Source organism: Dromiciops gliroides, chromosome 4, assembly GCF_019393635.1.
Source record: "Dromiciops gliroides isolate mDroGli1 chromosome 4, mDroGli1.pri, whole genome shotgun sequence".
NCBI classification, from domain to species: Eukaryota; Metazoa; Chordata; class Mammalia; order Microbiotheria; family Microbiotheriidae; genus Dromiciops; species Dromiciops gliroides.
Window position 1 is genome coordinate 134,979,850 of NC_057864.1, and position 17,179 is coordinate 134,997,028.

Sequence of the window (17,179 nt, forward strand, 5' to 3'; positions counted from 1 at the left end):
CAGTTCCTTAAGATGTCCCCTCCCTAGAGCCTTCTTTAATTACTCTGGCAGAAATTTTTTCCATCTTCAGATTTCCTGGAACACATGGTCTATAATGATTGGTAGCACTTAGATAATGCTTTAGGGTTTGCAAAACGCTGGATGTCTGTACTCTAATAACAACCCCGTGAGACAGGTACTACTATCACCCTCACTTTAGAGATGAGGGAACTGAGGCTCAGAGAGTCTGCTTGACTTGACCGAAGTCACACAGCTAGGATCTAATCTGAAGTCAGCTTTATCCGCTTCCAAGTTCAATGCACTATTTGCTAGCTTAGGCTATGTGGGTCGCTATTGAGCCTATAGCTGTCTGTCTTCTATTATACATTTCCTTGTGTCTGTCCTTGCTACACTGGAGGCATCAGTAAATACACTTGTTTTCCTAGTACTAAGGCAGTGCTTTGCATCCACCAAACTCTTAAGAAGCATTAGCTGAATTGAATCAAAGCATCCCAATCCTTCAAAGTATGTGACTCCATGGGGACAACAATTATCTTTTGTTTTCTTAATTAATAGTGAATTATAATTGAGACACAGCCAGTATAGTGGCAAGAGTCCTGCCTGGGGTTGTAGTCAAAACACTGACTAGCTGTAGGTTAATACCAGTAGAACGCTAGTGCCCTCGCAGGACTATGAGGGTCAAATGAGCCCATCTATGTGGAGTATTTGGCAAACCTTAGGGTGAAATATGCAAGCATTTGTAGTAATAATAATAATTATTATCATTATTGTTGTTGTTACAGCTTCACGCACCTGTTAAATTTCCACTTTGCAATATAACCTTCCAATAGAAACAGAACTCACAATGCACTTGGAGTGATGACTGAATTTTCCTGAGCAGAAGCACAAATACGTTTATGCTGACCATCCCACTCCTAATTTGGGATACAAATGTGCTCAGAACATTTGGACTGGACCTGTGATTTCACTGACAGGGGGACCTCTCCATAAAGAAATTCCTTCTACTAAAGCACACAGGCATTTGCTTTATAACTGAGAGTGACAGAGTATTGCCTCGGGGCCTGGAGAAGGTAAAAGTGCCCAGGGTCACACAGCTGGTATGTGTCAGAGAGGGGTCTTCCCAGGCCTGGTTCTCTGTCCACAGTACCACACTGCCTCCCACTTGTTCTTTGACAGATACAATAAAGTTCATTTGGTAGTAATTTCTTAAGCACTTACCATGTGCAAAGTACTATTGTGTGTTAGGGTTACTGCCAGGCCCCTGCCTTTAGTGAGATTACAATCCAGGGCAGTCAAATCCTAATATTTTATATAATTTTTAGAGTTGGAAGAACCTTAGAGGTGCTCAAAGCAAAGCCAAACTCCAACTACTTCCATGTTTCTCAAGAAAGTCCCAGAAGCCAGGATAGTGAAAAGAGGCCAGCTGCTAAAATAAAAACCCAGCAAACATAATCTTGAACAAAATCAAAAGTGGAATGAATACAAAGAGAGGAGGAAACGTCCATCCTTAATAGCAGGCGACTCCCGATAAGAGCTTGACTTTTAGTTTTGCCAATGCCAGGGGAAGCAGTTATGATCCCAAGAGAAGACACCTCGAGACCCTGTCCTGATGCTCTGATTGGGTTCTGAGGGAGGCTGGGTGGCCATTAGGTTCTTCTGGTATTTCAACCCTCATGGAGGGGTTCACAGCCTATCCATGATATGCCAACAAGCCCCATGTCAGTGGGAGAGACCCCGTCATTTCTGTTGCTTTTGTGTAGTCGATGCTGCTGAGCCCACCTGGCTGCTGTGCACAGTGGAATCCGAGCAGACCCACAGCCTCTCAATCAGCAGACTCAATCACCCCGCTGCCTGTCCTGGCACACCTCTTAATTGGGTTTTAATACAAGTAATCTGATAACTACTCCTGGCCATCCACGGTAGGACGGTTGGTACTGGAACCTTCTTTCTGATTTAGCTCCTTTTCGTGTCTACACTGAGGCAGCCTCCCTGCTGACCCTTGTCAAAGAACCCCATCTGCTGGTTGCCACGGTAACTGAAGGCAACCAATTGAGCTGAACAGAGAGCGTGTCTCAGAAATAAAACGGGCAGCCAAAGGAATTCTGCTACGATTAATAAATCACTTAGTAAAAAGGGGGTCCTTACACAGCTCTAAGTGTTATGATAATATGATTGTGTAATTTTTCCAGACAGAGAGTTTGCAGTAGATCATGAGGACTGGTCCTGCTCACAGGCTCATTTGAGAGCCAACACAATCAAAACTGCTGAAGAGATGGATACCTACAGAGCCATGTATGTAGAAGCATGGAGAGAAAGAACACTTCTTTTAAGTTATTTTGTAAGATTTGTAGTGAAAACTGGGCCTTAAAGGGTTTACTTTGGAAAAGTGAAATTTATTACTTTTTTCCAGACCTGCTAATGTGCCCTACTATGGAAATTTCTTTGACCAATGAAGACTGGCAACTCACCTGTAACTACTTATGTGGTCTTTCATATTTGCTTGGGGCGATGAGAGGTCAAGTGACTTGCCTATGCATCAGAGGCAAGACTTGAACTTGCGTCTTCCTGACTCCCAAGATGGCCCTCTATCCCCTATGCCATACTGTCTCTCTTAGTGCTTGCTCTGGGTGTTAGAGAGATATAAAGACATTTTTTTTAAGGTGGAAAAAAATGGCCAGAGACAAAAACATGCTGTGTATATTCCCCCAAATCATACTGGAAGTCAAATGTTTAATATATACACATGTATGCATGCATGCATACACACATGCACACACATGCAGGCAGGCATATATACATGTATGTGTGTATACACATGCATATATATGTATATATGTGTGTGTATATATACATATGTGTGTGAATATATATATATATAGGGCTTGCCTTGAAATGAAGAATACAATGAAAGCAATTAAGTGTTTACCTGTCCCAAATGAAGCTGATATTAGACCCCCAAATGCTTGCATGTCTAGCATTGCAGGAGTAAATACCTGGTTATTAAGTGCATCATATGAGATGTTTCATAGGTCCATCAAAGTGAAAAGAGTAGACATTTGTCTTCTATGGAATGTTTCATAGAAAATGGTGGGAAATTTTTTTCCTGCATTAAATATAAGAGAATAAGGGTAAAGAGGAGTAAAATGAAGACCACCATTGGACTGAGGTACTTTAGTGGCCAGCTCGCTTGAATGTCCTTTGGGCCTGGGAGTTTGAGGATTGCTGTGTCTATTACAAAGCTCCTGGAGGTGCTCCAAACAGTGGTATTCAAGCAGAGGGTCGCTTCTGTAAAATCACATATCCCAATTACAGCTCTGAGGGCTGATTGCCATCTTATAAATTTGTGATAAAGCTGGAAAAGATCTTGGAGATCACCTTGAAGGAAGAGACAAAGGAAGGGAGGGAGGGAGGGGAGATGGAGTATAAGAAGAAAGGAAATAAGCATTTATTAAGCACTTGCCATATGCCAGGCAGTATGTGAAATGCTTCAGGAATATTATTTCATTTGATCCTCACAACAACCCTGTGAGGTAGGTGGTTAATAAATGCTTGTTTCTTTCCTTCTTTTATTCCTTCCTCTTTCCTTTCCCTCCTTCTTTTCCTTTCTTCTTTCCTCCCCCTGCTCTCATTCTCTCCCCTCCTTTCTTTCCTTCTTTCATTGCTCTCTCTCTCCCTTCCTTCCACAGAGGTTAAAGTGACTTGCCCACGGTCACATAGTAATGTGGGCTGAGGCCAGATTTGAACTTAGGTCTTCTTCACTCCAGACCAAGCACTGTGCCACATAGTTACCTAAATTCCTTTATTTAAAAAATGAGGCCCAGAGAAGTGATGTGACTTAGCTAGGGTCTAGTCAGTGGGTAAGGAGGTATCCAGTTGTCTTTTCACCAAACCACATTGCCCTTTGTGGTTATCAATCCTTTGTGGTCTCTATGAAATGAATTTCGAGAAAATTACTCGGAAATGCTCCTGGCCTCTACCTCATCTCTATCTGTCGGCATTTCCTGGCAGGCAAGGATGCAGTGTCACCCACCTCTCCCCTGGTAGCATCAGTGAGTACAAGAGGGACTGAGGAGCTTTGGGCAAAAAGTCATGTGGAAGGAGGACACAGAAGAAGGGGGGGCGCTGTCATGCTGTGTACCTCTTCCCCAGAAGCAGCAGGTTCCCCCAGGAGCAATGGGGAAGAAGCAGAATAGGGTTTATGTTCTCCCCCAACTTCCTTTTTTCCCATGCTTATGGGATTCTCCTGGGCAAAATCATCCATCAAGATTATTTCCTGTTTTTTTTTCTTCCTTTTTCAGAGCAACTGCTACCCAGAAACACATTAGGAAAAGGGGGAAAAATTAACATCTTTGATGCTGGCAATAAAATATTTCAGTTTCAATGTTTCAGCAAATTCTATCTGTTCAGAGAAATAGGGAGTGGTTGTGTGTACACAAGTGAATAAACTAGAAGCCTTTTCCACTTTTTGCAGGATAGAAACACACCCCTGTGGATCATTCATCTCTTATTTCCCTAATCTGTACTTTGCAACAGATTGGCTACATGTTAAGCCTAGAAAAGAAAAGAAAAATGGATCTACCTTTCATAAATTAAAATCTCTCTCTTGAACCATGTCTGAGAGATTCTTTTTCTTCTGGTGGGACTGAGGGAGAGTCATTGAACCTTTTCCCCAAATCGACTCCCTCCCTCTTCACAGAGATTTTCGCGAGAGCGCTTTCAGAATGGTCAGGACTCCACACAAAGTAATCTGGATGGTGCTTAAATAAACATTTCACGGGGGGGGGGGGGGAAGGATGGTGCTCTCTTGTTCTATATTTTACCCTCCTTTACGCCAGCCCATTGCCTAGTTTTCCTTTTAGTATCTGGCCCATGGGCTCGGCAGTCAATCGTGCTCCCTCACAGGACACACTTGGCAGGGCTTTGGAGCACAGCTCCTTGTGCCTGGAGAAGTGTGCTGCTGGGGGGGACGTGATGAGCCTCCAGTTTGGGAGGGGGCTGGGGAATGGAGCATCTGGCTCAGCTCGACATCATGGGGACTGTCAGAGGTCTGTGGTTTTGGCAGAAGGGAAGGGATTAAACAGAGAAGGTGGCAGTTGAGAAGAGGAGGAGATGGATGAAGGCTTCATTAACTCACTGAGGAAAGTGTAAACAGAAAGACTGAGTAAAGGGAAGTTTCGTTCCCCAGTGATTGTGAAAGGTGCTGGGTGACTATATTTGGGTTTCTTGCCTGCTAATTGCTTACTTGTAAACAAATAAATGAATCATCGTCAGTTGATGAGACTGTTGGGTCTCAAATTTCAGTCAAAAGAATACAAAGAATAAGAATCTTTGCTAATAAAGGTGTAAAGAAATCTGACAGGCAGATTTTTTTAAAGTGTCTAGCCTTGCATTTATTTCTACCTTTGAAAAGGCCACCAAATTCTATAGCTGCTCAAAAGGATCTGCTGATAAATTGTAAGAATTTAATTCAAGGAGGATGAAATAAAAAGAGAGCTGCCTTGCCCAGTCCCCAAACCAATACGGAGGAAATTTCTCCACCCCTTCTTCCCACTCCAAGAAAAACAAACAAACAAAAAAACAAAAAAACCAAACTAAAATTGATATTGTCTCTGAATAAGTCCTGGAAAACTGAACTCATAGGTTCCATGCAAACCCTGTACAAAGTCTTGATGGAATGCCTTCCTGAATAGTTTCCCATGTGTTGTTGGCCCTGCCCCTTACAAGGTCACATTTGGTTTCCCTTTTAACCCCGATTCCAAATTCTTTGTCTCTGCTCACCATCCCTCTTTCTTTTTCCTTTCCAATTCTCAGACACTCTTGAACCTTTACATACACTGCCAGTCTGAGACAGCACAGAATAATCAGTATATTAATTCAACTCCAAGACAGCAAGATTTTCTAACACAATCTGCCCAACCTGAACTCTTTCCTTCAGAAACAGTTTGCCTTTAAAAAGAAAATCCCAGCATGAACCTCATAAGAAGCGACATGTAGACAGTGCATGTGGTGCTTGGGCACACGGCGTAGAATTAAAAGAGAATTTTTCACTTTGTTTCCTCAATGCCATGTGCGTAATGTACATGTGGACCAAACTGACATCAGACATTTAAAGAAAGGGAGAAAAAGGAGGGAGGAGGAGGGTGGTAGGAGAGGAGGGGTGCTGATAGGAGAGGGAAGGAGAGGGAGAAAATATGTTGATAAAAACAGTAACTTCTGTTAATCTACATTTTTCAGTCACTGTCTTAATTAAAAATGTTAAGAAATATGTTGCGGTTTAATTGTACTGTTTTGGTAAATTCTAATGCAGAAAAATTTGGACTCCAGCAATTTGAGTGGCAGCTCCTAATCCTATGGCAGTAGATCTCCCTATAGGCAGAGAGAGTAACTCACAGACACAATCAAGAGAGAGAGAGAGAGAGAGAGAGAGAGAGAGAGAGAGAGTTAGGCTCTGGGGCAGGAGGATGCCCCAGTCTGTGGTTTAGATGTTAAATATTCAAAAATGTTTGCTCCACACAGGCTCCAGTAGGAAGATGTCACAAAGATGTAACAAAATCCTAGTCCTTAACATGGTGAGCATGACATGAGCCCTGAGGGAAAAAGGAAAACGTTTGCTAAAATATGGGATCAGATTTTTTCTTTTATGGGGAAGATTCACCCCCACCCCCTTCCCAACCATAAAGAATTCACAAGAATAAAATGACACTATTTTAAGGTTTTAAATGACGAGATTGCCTAACAGAAAAGAGAGATTTTATATCTGAAAGAAAGCCACACTAAAGTCTCTAAACTGAACTGACCCTTGTTAAGAAGACAAAAAGAGTACGTATGAGCAACAGGTGCATGAAAAATGCTGTGAAACCCAAGTTTGGATTTCTAGATTCTGGGCCATCATCACCCAGGAACTGAGCTGTAGAGTCACCAGGGCTCATAGTCTTCACCGGGCAGCCTTTGCAGATTAATGAATGGTGTCATTCACAAAGCAAGAACTCAGGATGCTTTTGCACTGTCAGAAGGGGGCTTTCAGGAAGTGATAGATGTCCTATGTTTCCCAGTTCCTTTAGGAGATGCAGCTGATTGACAAGGTTGGGGGGGGGGATGGCTCTCAGGCTCCCATTGACTTTTCTCATCTGTGTACTAGCAACTCATTACTGACCTCAATTCTCAGAAATGCTATCATTTTGGTTCAGGTGCCTGTGTGAAATTAGGCAGTGGACATAGCTTAGAGGACTGACATTCACATATGATCTATGATCTCTGCCCTACCAGTATTAGCTTACGTCAGGTTGCTAGCTGTGTGTATAACACGTGGCTGGGCTGCCTATTCTGCATTAGTTTGGTCAACCAACTGGTTCTAGTGCTTTTGTAACTTGAAATATAACTGTTTCTTTGACCAAAATGAGCAAATCAACTGATCATTTTGCTTTTTAGAAACTACAACTCACAAGTATATCTAGAAATTCAGATCCAATCATCTACAATGTGAGATAATCAGTGGCAGCTTTCCACTGATCAAAAAGGTATGTTTTCCAGGGACAAATTACCTTGAAATTATTATAAAGCAAAGAATCCACTGTGGAAGATGTTTTAAAATTGCCTACAAACATAGTTGAAATGCATATGGTATTTGGCTAAGAAAAATAAAGGTTTTAGAATTATCTTAACCACCAGTTGGAGGTCAGTTTGAGAGGTCTCATAGCTGCTTCTCCCTTTACTCATTTAAAACAAGAGACTTGAACCTAGAAACCTGCTTGATGTCAAGTAACATCTCATTGATATATATATATTTTGAGATTTTAAAATCTTTCTATTTCTGATGTTAGGGTTGGGATACGAATGAGTTCCAAATCTCTGCCTCCAAGGTTAAGTTATTCTATCATTTCAATTGAGTTATAGTCTAAGTCTTCAGTTCAATTTTTTTTTGGTACAAGTAATCAACATGGTAAACTTTGCACAAGAACTCAAGCATCTAATCTATATCTTCTAAAAAAACACCCCAGCATGGAGAAAAAGTGATGGCTTCTCTGAGATCTTTTTCTTTTACTACTGAGCACTATTTTGAGGTTGACACTTAGCTGCAGACAAGGCTATGACAAGCAGGGTCATCTGGCAGACAGCATCTTTTATGGGTCTCATAGACAGGAACCAACCTTGTTCCCACTCCGCACAATCTCTGCATGCGAAGTCTGATGGGGCATTCACTCTAATGTGAGCAAAGAGGCAACTTTCACCACATATTCACTGATGATCAGTGCAACTATTTTTGAATCCTGGGCTGACATATTAAGGAACTCAGGCCATTTGATCGTGCTGTGGTCTGGGGGGGGGGGTGGAAATGAAACATGGGAGCAAAGCTGTACCCCCCAAAGACTGGTCAGCAGCCACCAATAGGCCACAGTGCTCCAGAGAACAGGACTTCCAGTCAGCAAATTGGTAAACTGGGCACACTCTCCAGTGTTGAGCACAGAGGATTTGTTCATTTTAATTAACATGAAAAGAGAGAGGATATGGGTGCTGGGAGTGCAGGGAAGCCAGAAGCTTCATTATTAGTTAAAAAGTTCAGAGTCAAGTCTCCAAGTTTCCAGTACATTAGAAAAAGACTCCATGATAATAGGGGGAGAAAGAAGCAGGCCCCGCCTGAGGGCCAATTGCCTCTCCAGCAGCGGTAAGGCTGTTAGAGGCTTGAAGTACCATTTGTTCCATTACACAATCTCCTGAAGCCTTTTAGAGAGAGCTAAAACAACTGCCTGTACCAACACGACACATGGCTTTCCATCCCGACTCTTTGCGAATCCAGACGCTCCAACCATCTTTCTTTAAGATGCCATATGGTTGGCAGAAGCCTGTAGATCTAACAGCACATCTGCTTGTACGTTACTTCTCCCCTCCATCCCCCACCGAAAGAGAGATGGAGAGAGAGAAGGAGAAAGAGAGGAAGAAAGAGAGAGCAAACACATAGCTATCTATATCTCTATAGACATCGGTGCATACATAGGCATTTACACAGGCACATGGTTCAACACTGTAACTGATTTAAGGTCTGTTAAATAAAGGAGGGACAAGGATTGGATCATTCATAAATAGGCTGCACGGTGATTTGTTCGCCCAGCAGTGATTTAAAACTAGGTTAGAAAAACAAAGGGGATGGAAGACAGACAGTCTCTCCAAAGGGTGATTACTTTCAAATCAGTTCATTACACTCTCTTATGAAGCATACTCAGTGTTTTCTTGCCACGGGAGAGGAGGAGAGCACTCTTCTTGTTGTTGTTGTGGGTTTTTTCTTTTTTTTAGTTGTTCTTTTCAGTCAGAGGTAGCCAGACAAGCTGAGAAACCCGGACATCCCAAATTCTGCTTTGTGAGCAAGCCCAGAGAGTCTGTATGATAATGAATCTTCAGGAGCACATTGACACACTGCTTTTTTGGTATGATGAGCAAAGATTACTGACATTGTTGAAATCCTGGTTGTACTTGCACGTACGCGCCCGGGCTGCCTCTCTGGAATCTAGCCCTCATGAAACAGGCTGCAATAAGAAAAAAAACAAAACCCCAAACTCTGCTCTCCTGATTACTTAATTCTGACCGTTTATAACTTTGTGCAGTTGATGGTAGTAGAAAAAAGAAAACACGCTGTCAATCTACAGCCAATGGGACAAACAGGTCCCCCCAAGCCTCCTCGTGAAACCTGTGAGACACATGGTTGGTGTCCACAAAGGAGGACCCAGGAGCCCAGGATGGGCTGGGGGAGGGGGAAAGGGGGGAGCAAAAGCAGGATCAAGGCTAAGTCATGGTACAGGGGAAGGGACAGAATCAAGTGAACTGTGATACTTGTGAGGTGAACCTGGGAGTCTCCCTGATGTACCCCCAACCTGAGTTTCTTCATCTTTAAAGTAGAAAAAACAATACTTTTGCTAACTACCTGCCAGGGTTGCTCTGAGGACAGCTCTAAGTGAATGTGAGCTGTTGTTATCATTGTGCTAGCAGTCTGGTATATAAGGCTGAACTTAATAGCCAATCAACAAGTGTTTATATAGCAGGCATTGGGCTACATCCTGGGGAGGCATATACACTAAATGAAACAATCTCTATTTGTAAGACAGAGCTTATCATATGATGGGGGAACCAATAAGGAGATTAGATAGATGAGAAGATAGATGATAGATAGATATAGATATGGATATGGATATATATTTAAATGTCTATATTTTTAGAGGTAGCTAGATATCTATAGAGATATAGGCATCTCTACACATTTATCTATGGATAATTATTTATGAAGATATTGGCATCTCTATGGATGGATACATCAATAGGTATATATTTCTATCCTTCTTGTCTCACCCATCAGATTATAAACTCCTTCTTTGCAAATAGAGATTGTTTTGTTTAGTGTGTATATATATATAAAATATATATACATTCACATATATGTATATGTATATATAGTAGATACAAAGAGAAGAAAACAAATACATGTAAAATGGTTCTACACAAAGCATAGAAAGTGGTTTGGACAGAGGGCACCAGCAGGAGAAGCTGCATCTGGAAAGAAGAGAGGGGTTTCTGAGGTGAAGGTGAGAAGAGAGCACATTCCAGGCTTGAGGGAGGACCAATACAGAAGCATGAAGACAGGAAATAGAGGGCTATATGTGTGTGTCAGAGAGAAGGCCAGTTTGGTTGGATAGCAGAGTGTTTGCTGGAAGAAGAGTCTAGAATGAGGGATTAGGGGAAGGTTATGACAGGGTTTAAGAACTAAAAAGAGAAGTTTATATTTGATTCTAGAGCTAACAGGAAGCCACTTGAGTTGCCTGAGTATGGGAGTGACATGATCAGATCTGTTCTTAAGGAAAACACTGGCCACAGTGCGGAAGATGGACTAAAGTGGAGACATCTGAGGCAGGGAAACCAGTGATTGGGCTGTTGTTGTAATCCAGATGAGGGGTGATTAGGGCCTGGGCTAATGTGGTGACTGTGTGAAAAGAGAAAGATGCTATGGAGGTAGAAAGGAAGATGTGGCAACTGGCTGCATAGTAAGAGTTATGTGTCTGAGAGACTGGAAGAATGGTGTGACTGTGATGGAAATAGGGAAGTGTGGAAAACAGGCTGGTTGGTTATGGGATGGGAGGGGAGGTAACAAATTCTGTTTTGGAGACGTTGACTCCAAGATGTTTCTGGGATGTCCAGTTTGAAATGTCCCTTAGAAAACCGGTGGTGTGGGATAGAAGCTCAAGGCTAAATATATATATCTCGGAGACATTGAGGAGAGAGGAAAAATGGGTGGGAAGGAAAGAGGGGGGAGGGAGGGAGAGAAAGATGGGGGAAGGAAAGAGGAAGGGAGGGAGGGAGGGAGAGAAAGATAGGAGGGAGGGAGGGAGGGGAAGGTGGGGGAGGAGGCAACCTAGGATGGAGCCTTGGCCAACACCCCCAGTTAGGAGTCATAATCTGGATGACAAACCAAAAACAGAGACTGAGAAGGAACAATTAAATAGGTAGGAGACCCAAAATAGAGCAGTGTCACAGAAGTCTAGAGAGGAGGGGGTAGCCTAAGAAGATAGGGTGCTTGACAATGTCAAATGCAGCAGATGGTTTGAGAAGGACAGGGAATGAAAAATGGCCATCAGATTCGGACAGTAAGAGATCAGTAGTGACAACTGAGAGAACAGATGAGGTCAGAGACGGGACTGGAAAGGGTTGAGGGGAGGAGAAGAAGTAGAAGTAGCAAGTGCAGACAACTGCTTCTAGGAATGACTAAAGGATGGGAGGAGATCTCAAGGATAAGAGAAAACCTCTCATTTTCTAAAGCCACAGACTCTAAAAAGCAAGTGACTAAAGAAGCATATTTTAGCACATAAAGAGCAAACTGATATGCCCAGAATCTCATATAAGCATAAGAATTGAGAACTGTTATAAGAGAGCTACTCTGTAGTAAATTTACCAGCAGGTCAGCATAGATTTTGAGGAGTAAAGTCAGAGTATAATTGTGATATCAAATGTGATTGAAAATCCAGGTGACTAAATTAAAAAGAAAGATTAAACTATAAAGTAACTTTAATATATAATGTGTATACATAAATATATAGGTAGATTTATATATACATTGTATATATACATAAATCTCTCTATGTGTAGATTTATGTATACACACATATACGAGAAGTACAAAATAAGTCAACACTGTAGCAAAAAAAGAGCTCTGAACTCGCAGTCTCAGGACTGCTGCTCATCACTCTCCTGTCCCTCCTCACTGCCCCCCACTCTCTGGACCCACTCCATTTGCTGTCTTTCATGAGTCTGCTGTTACAACGTAATGGAGCTCTGCTTGGCTAGAACTGTCTTGTGGCTTCTATCTGTATCCTCACCATGGAGCAGAACGGTGCGATGGATTCATAGAAGATGCCACTAAGACAGATTGTCCATTTAACAAGAGAGCTGGGTCTAGGGATGTTCGCCCTTGGGCAAGTAATTTAAACTCCTTGTTTCTTTAGCTTTAAAATGAAGGGAATGGACTAAATGCATTTTGCTAAATTGTTATCGGACTGCTGCTAAGACTTCGAGCCCCCAGATCTCTAAAGTGGGGAAGTTATCCCTTGGGATGCAAATCAGGAGAGTTTTCCTGAACTAGTAAAGGCCACCTGCTAATGAAATACAGACACACCCATACATACATACATACAGCTACGTGTGTGTGTGTGTGTGTGCTGTGTATGTATTTTGTAGGTACGTAGGTAGGTAGTTACTCTCATTCAACGGGGCTGATATTCAAACACACATACCAGAGTGGGAATGCTTTCATCAAAATGAGGACTGTCTTTTTCAAAGTCATTGTGGTAGGAAGCTGTTTACTTCCAATGACATTCAGGACATTTTGGAGGCTCTTCCTTTTGAATTGTCTTCAGGACCTTTGGCATTTTATTTTAGATACTCTTACCAATGGGAAAGCTTCATCTTTTGAGTATGAATTTGATTTCGGAGAAAAATCTAGAAAATCACAGGTAGTGTGGTACAGTGGGAGGAAAAGCACTGACCTTGGAATGCTGAACTTAAAGTCAATGGACTTGAGTTTGAATTCTGACTTTGCAAGTTACTCCCTACGTGACCTTGGCCAAGTCATTCACCTCACTGGTTCTCAGTTGCCTCATCTGTATAATGAAGGTGGCATAGGTGGAGGGGGCAGGGAGAGGCTATATTAAAAGACCTCTAGGATCCCTTCTAGTTCTCTATTTCCGGGATGATCCTATGAATGAACTTAAGTCTGGTGAATAAGGTCAGGTTGGGTAAAAGGGCATCTGGTTAGGAATAATAAAAGATAAAACACAACTGAGATGTGACTACTTGGCTCTGAAGGCAATACCATAAGAGCAGTTCAAGAACTTTTAAATTTTTTTTTTATAAAAGCAAAGGCCTAGGGGACAGCTAGGTGGCACAGTGGATAAAGCACCGGCCCTGGATTCAGGAGGACCTGAGTTCAGATTCAGCCTCAGACACTTGACACTTACTAGCTATGTGACCCTGGGCAAGTCACTTAACCCTCATTGCCCCGAAAAAAAGAAAAAAGACAAAAAAAAAGTAAAAGTAAAGGCTTTCTTTTTGGAATAAGCCTTTCATCTCCCAAGGTGACTTGTTTTTGTTTGTTTGTTTGTTTTTGTCTTTCATTCTCAAAGAGGATCATGACATTGTGATGATTTCATGACTTGTACCAAATTGGATTTAAGTTAAGGAGGGCTGTGCAAGGTCTCCAACCTCATTCTTTCTTCCACAGCCATCTGGGTCCAGTAGCAAGATATACATCAGGACAAACGAAGATGGCCCAGATGCTTAAGGCAACTGGAGTTAAGTGACTTGCCTAGGGTCACACAGCTAGTAAATGTCTGAGATGAGATTTGAACTAGGTCCTCCTGACTTCAGGGCCAGTGCTTTATCTACTGCACCATCTAGCTGCCCCCTGACTCCCAGGTGACTACTTTGAAGGAGACAGGAGGATTTTCCCCTCCTATGTATATATTCTGGTATGTTTGTTAAAAGATCAGTCCCAGTTACATTCATACTTGTAGAGGGAAAGGAATGAATATGTACATAGTACCTGCTATGTGCCAGGCACCATGCTAAGTACTTTTACAAATATTGTCTCCTTTGATCCACACAACAACCTTGGGAGGTAGGTGCTGGCATTGTTCCCATTTTATAGTTGAGGAAAATGAGGCAGATAGAGGTTAAGTAACTTGCCCAGTTTCACACATCTACTAAATATCTGAGGCTGGATTTGAACTCAGGTCTTTCTGATTCCAGACCTGGCAATCTCTACACTATGCTACTAGCTATAGACTTTATCTATACAGTACAACTTTTTTGCCTTGGATCTAAGGAGTAGTTATCTCCACTACAGAGATATGAGAACTCAGTCCTAACAGGTCTTTGAAAATATTGGGATTTTTTAAAGTAATAAACATTTTTATTTATAGTTTTGGATTCCAATTTTTATCCCTCTTTCCCTCCCTCTCCTCCTCCCTCTCTGAGTTGGTAAGCAATCAGATATGGGTTATACATGTGTGATTATATAAAACATTACCATATTAGTCATTTTGTACAAGAAAACTTGAATAAAAGAAAAAAAATTAAAGAAAGTGAAAAATTGCATGCTTAGTTTGTATTCCATCAATATCAGTTCTTTCTTTGGAGGTGGATAGTATGTTTCATCAATAATCCTTTGGGATTGTTTTGGATCATTGTATTGTTGAGAATAGTTGTCATTCACAGTTCTTCATTAAACAATACTGCTGTCTATGTGTACAAGTTTCTCTTGGTTCTGCTCACTTCACCATACATCAGTTCATACAAGTCTTTCCAGGCCGTTCTGAAATCATCGTGCTTGTCATTTCGTATAACACAGTAATATTCTGTCACCATCATATACCACAGCTTGTTTAGCCATTCCCCAACTGATGGGCATCCCTTTGATTTCCAATTATTAGCCACCACAAAAAGAGCTGCTAGAAACATTTTTGTATAAATGGGTATTTTTCTCTTCTTGGGGATGTCTTTGGGACATAAACCTAGCAGTGGTATTGCTGGATCAAAGGGTATGCACAGTTCGATAGCCCTTTGGGCAGAGTTCCAAATTGCTCACCAAAATGGTTGGATCTTGAAAATATTGTTTTTTGAAATGCCATAAAAGTTTAAAGTACTTTTAATGCCAACAAGTCAGTTGCCCCCGAGAGCTTCTCTAAAAGATAGGTTTTAAAGCTACCAGTGAGCAGTTGGACATGCACTAACATATTGTTGTTGTTAGGTCATTTCAGTCATGTCTGACTCTCTGTGACCCCATTTGGAACTTTTTTTTGGCAAAGATACTAGAGTTGTTTGCCATTTTCTTCTCCGGCTCATTTTATAGATGGGGAACTCAGGTAAACAGATTTAAGTGACTTGCCCAAGGTCACACTGCTAATAAGTGTCTGAGGCCAGATTTGAACTCATAAAAGATCAATCTTCCTGACTCCATGCCCATTGCATCAGCTAATATATGGTATATGGGTCCAAATCTGCCTGTGGGTTCTCTTATACTCCTTTGCAGGTGGCATCAGAAGGTTCTCTAGGAAACTATGGCTCTAGTGTGTGTATGAATTTTAAAAAGCCTAGTTTGATATTATATTTATAGAAGGTAACTATTAACTAATTTAATTGAACCATGTACACGATGGCTCTCTAAGAAAAAAAGGGAGGAAGGAAGGAGAAAGAGAAAAAGAAAGATGTGGCTATGCGGATGAGAAAGGATAGAAAGAATGAGAAAGGAAACACAAAAACTATTTTTTCTTTAGGGTTTTGTTCAGTAAAGAAAGGGTTTGTCAAAAACCTTGAAAGACTTAAATATTCTGTTCAAAGAAATTACTAACCACAATCTTCCAGAGGACTCATGATGAAAGATCTTGATAGACATACAGAGATGATGGACTCAGAGTGCATTATTGAGCCTTTGATACAGTCAACGCTGGAATTTGTTTTACTCACCTATATATGTTTGTAAAAAGGGATTTCATTTTTCTTTCTTCTTCAGTGGGGGCCGGGAGGGGGCGAGAGGAAGGGGAGTAGGAGAGGCGATTTTCCTTGATTAAAAAAATAACTTTTTTTTTTAAAAAAAGAAAGATTTTATCACTGTCCTACCAGGGGGACGATTCTATTTCAGGGGTGTTTTATCCCAGTAGAGCTCTTTTTCTATGTGAACAGCACTGGAAAAATCTCTTGGTGCTAGTCACTAGTCACATGTTTCCTATGTATGTTCACCACCTTGGCAAAAATCTTTCAGTTACTATTAAATCCAATTTTTAAAATTAGGCACAGGGGGCAGCTAGGTGATGCAGTGGATAAAGTACTGGCCTTGGCTTCAGGAGGACCTGAGTTCAAATCCAGCCTCAGACCCTTGACACTTAACTAGCTATGTGACCCTGGGCAAGTTACTTAACCCTCATTGCCCTGCAAAAAAACCAAACAAACAAACAAAAAACCAACAAAAAATTAGGCACCTACAATTTGTAAGAGCAAGAACTAAATTTTTTAGGATTTGGTTATATTCAACATTAAATCTTTTATTTCAATGCAATTTCCAATTTCAAAGTATTTTCAGAGTAGCATCAAGATGCCATGATGCAGACCAGCCAAGCAAGCCTCTTAATAATGCAAGTTGGGAACGTAGTCAAGATTGAGCAGCTCTCTCTGTTGTCAGAGAAGCCTTTTGTACGCAGAGGTGTATTCAAGGGTCTATGCTATATACAAATTTGTTTAATACATAAGGGATAGGTTGTGGACATGTGATTTCATTACTCTTAGATAAGGGAACTCCCTTTACCAACTCCGATCAGTATCTTCTCTGCAAATTAAGAGGTGCCTAGAGCAGAGGTGTCAAACTAGCTACCCACAAATGCCCAAATGCAAAATGTAATTAGGAAATGTTTTACAAAATGAAGAAAAATAAAAAACAACATAGATAATGTCAATTTGTAGTTTTTAAAAATACATTTATATTTGAATATGACATCATTAGCCTATAGCACTGAGAGGTTAAGTGATTTGCCTAGGGTCACATAGTTAGCAATTGTCAGAGGTGGACTTAAACTCTGAATTTCTTGGCTCTGAGACCAGCTCTCTAGGTATTATACCATGGCTGCCTCTTACATATATGTTACATATCTAAAAT

At 41.3% G+C, this 17,179-nt stretch overlaps 1 protein-coding gene across 1 annotated transcript in view; it reads right to left on the reverse strand.

The window, feature by feature from the left end:
- SDCCAG8 (SHH signaling and ciliogenesis regulator SDCCAG8) overlaps positions 1 to 17,179 on the reverse strand; it is a 273,954-nt gene that overhangs the window by 34,100 nt on the left and 222,675 nt on the right.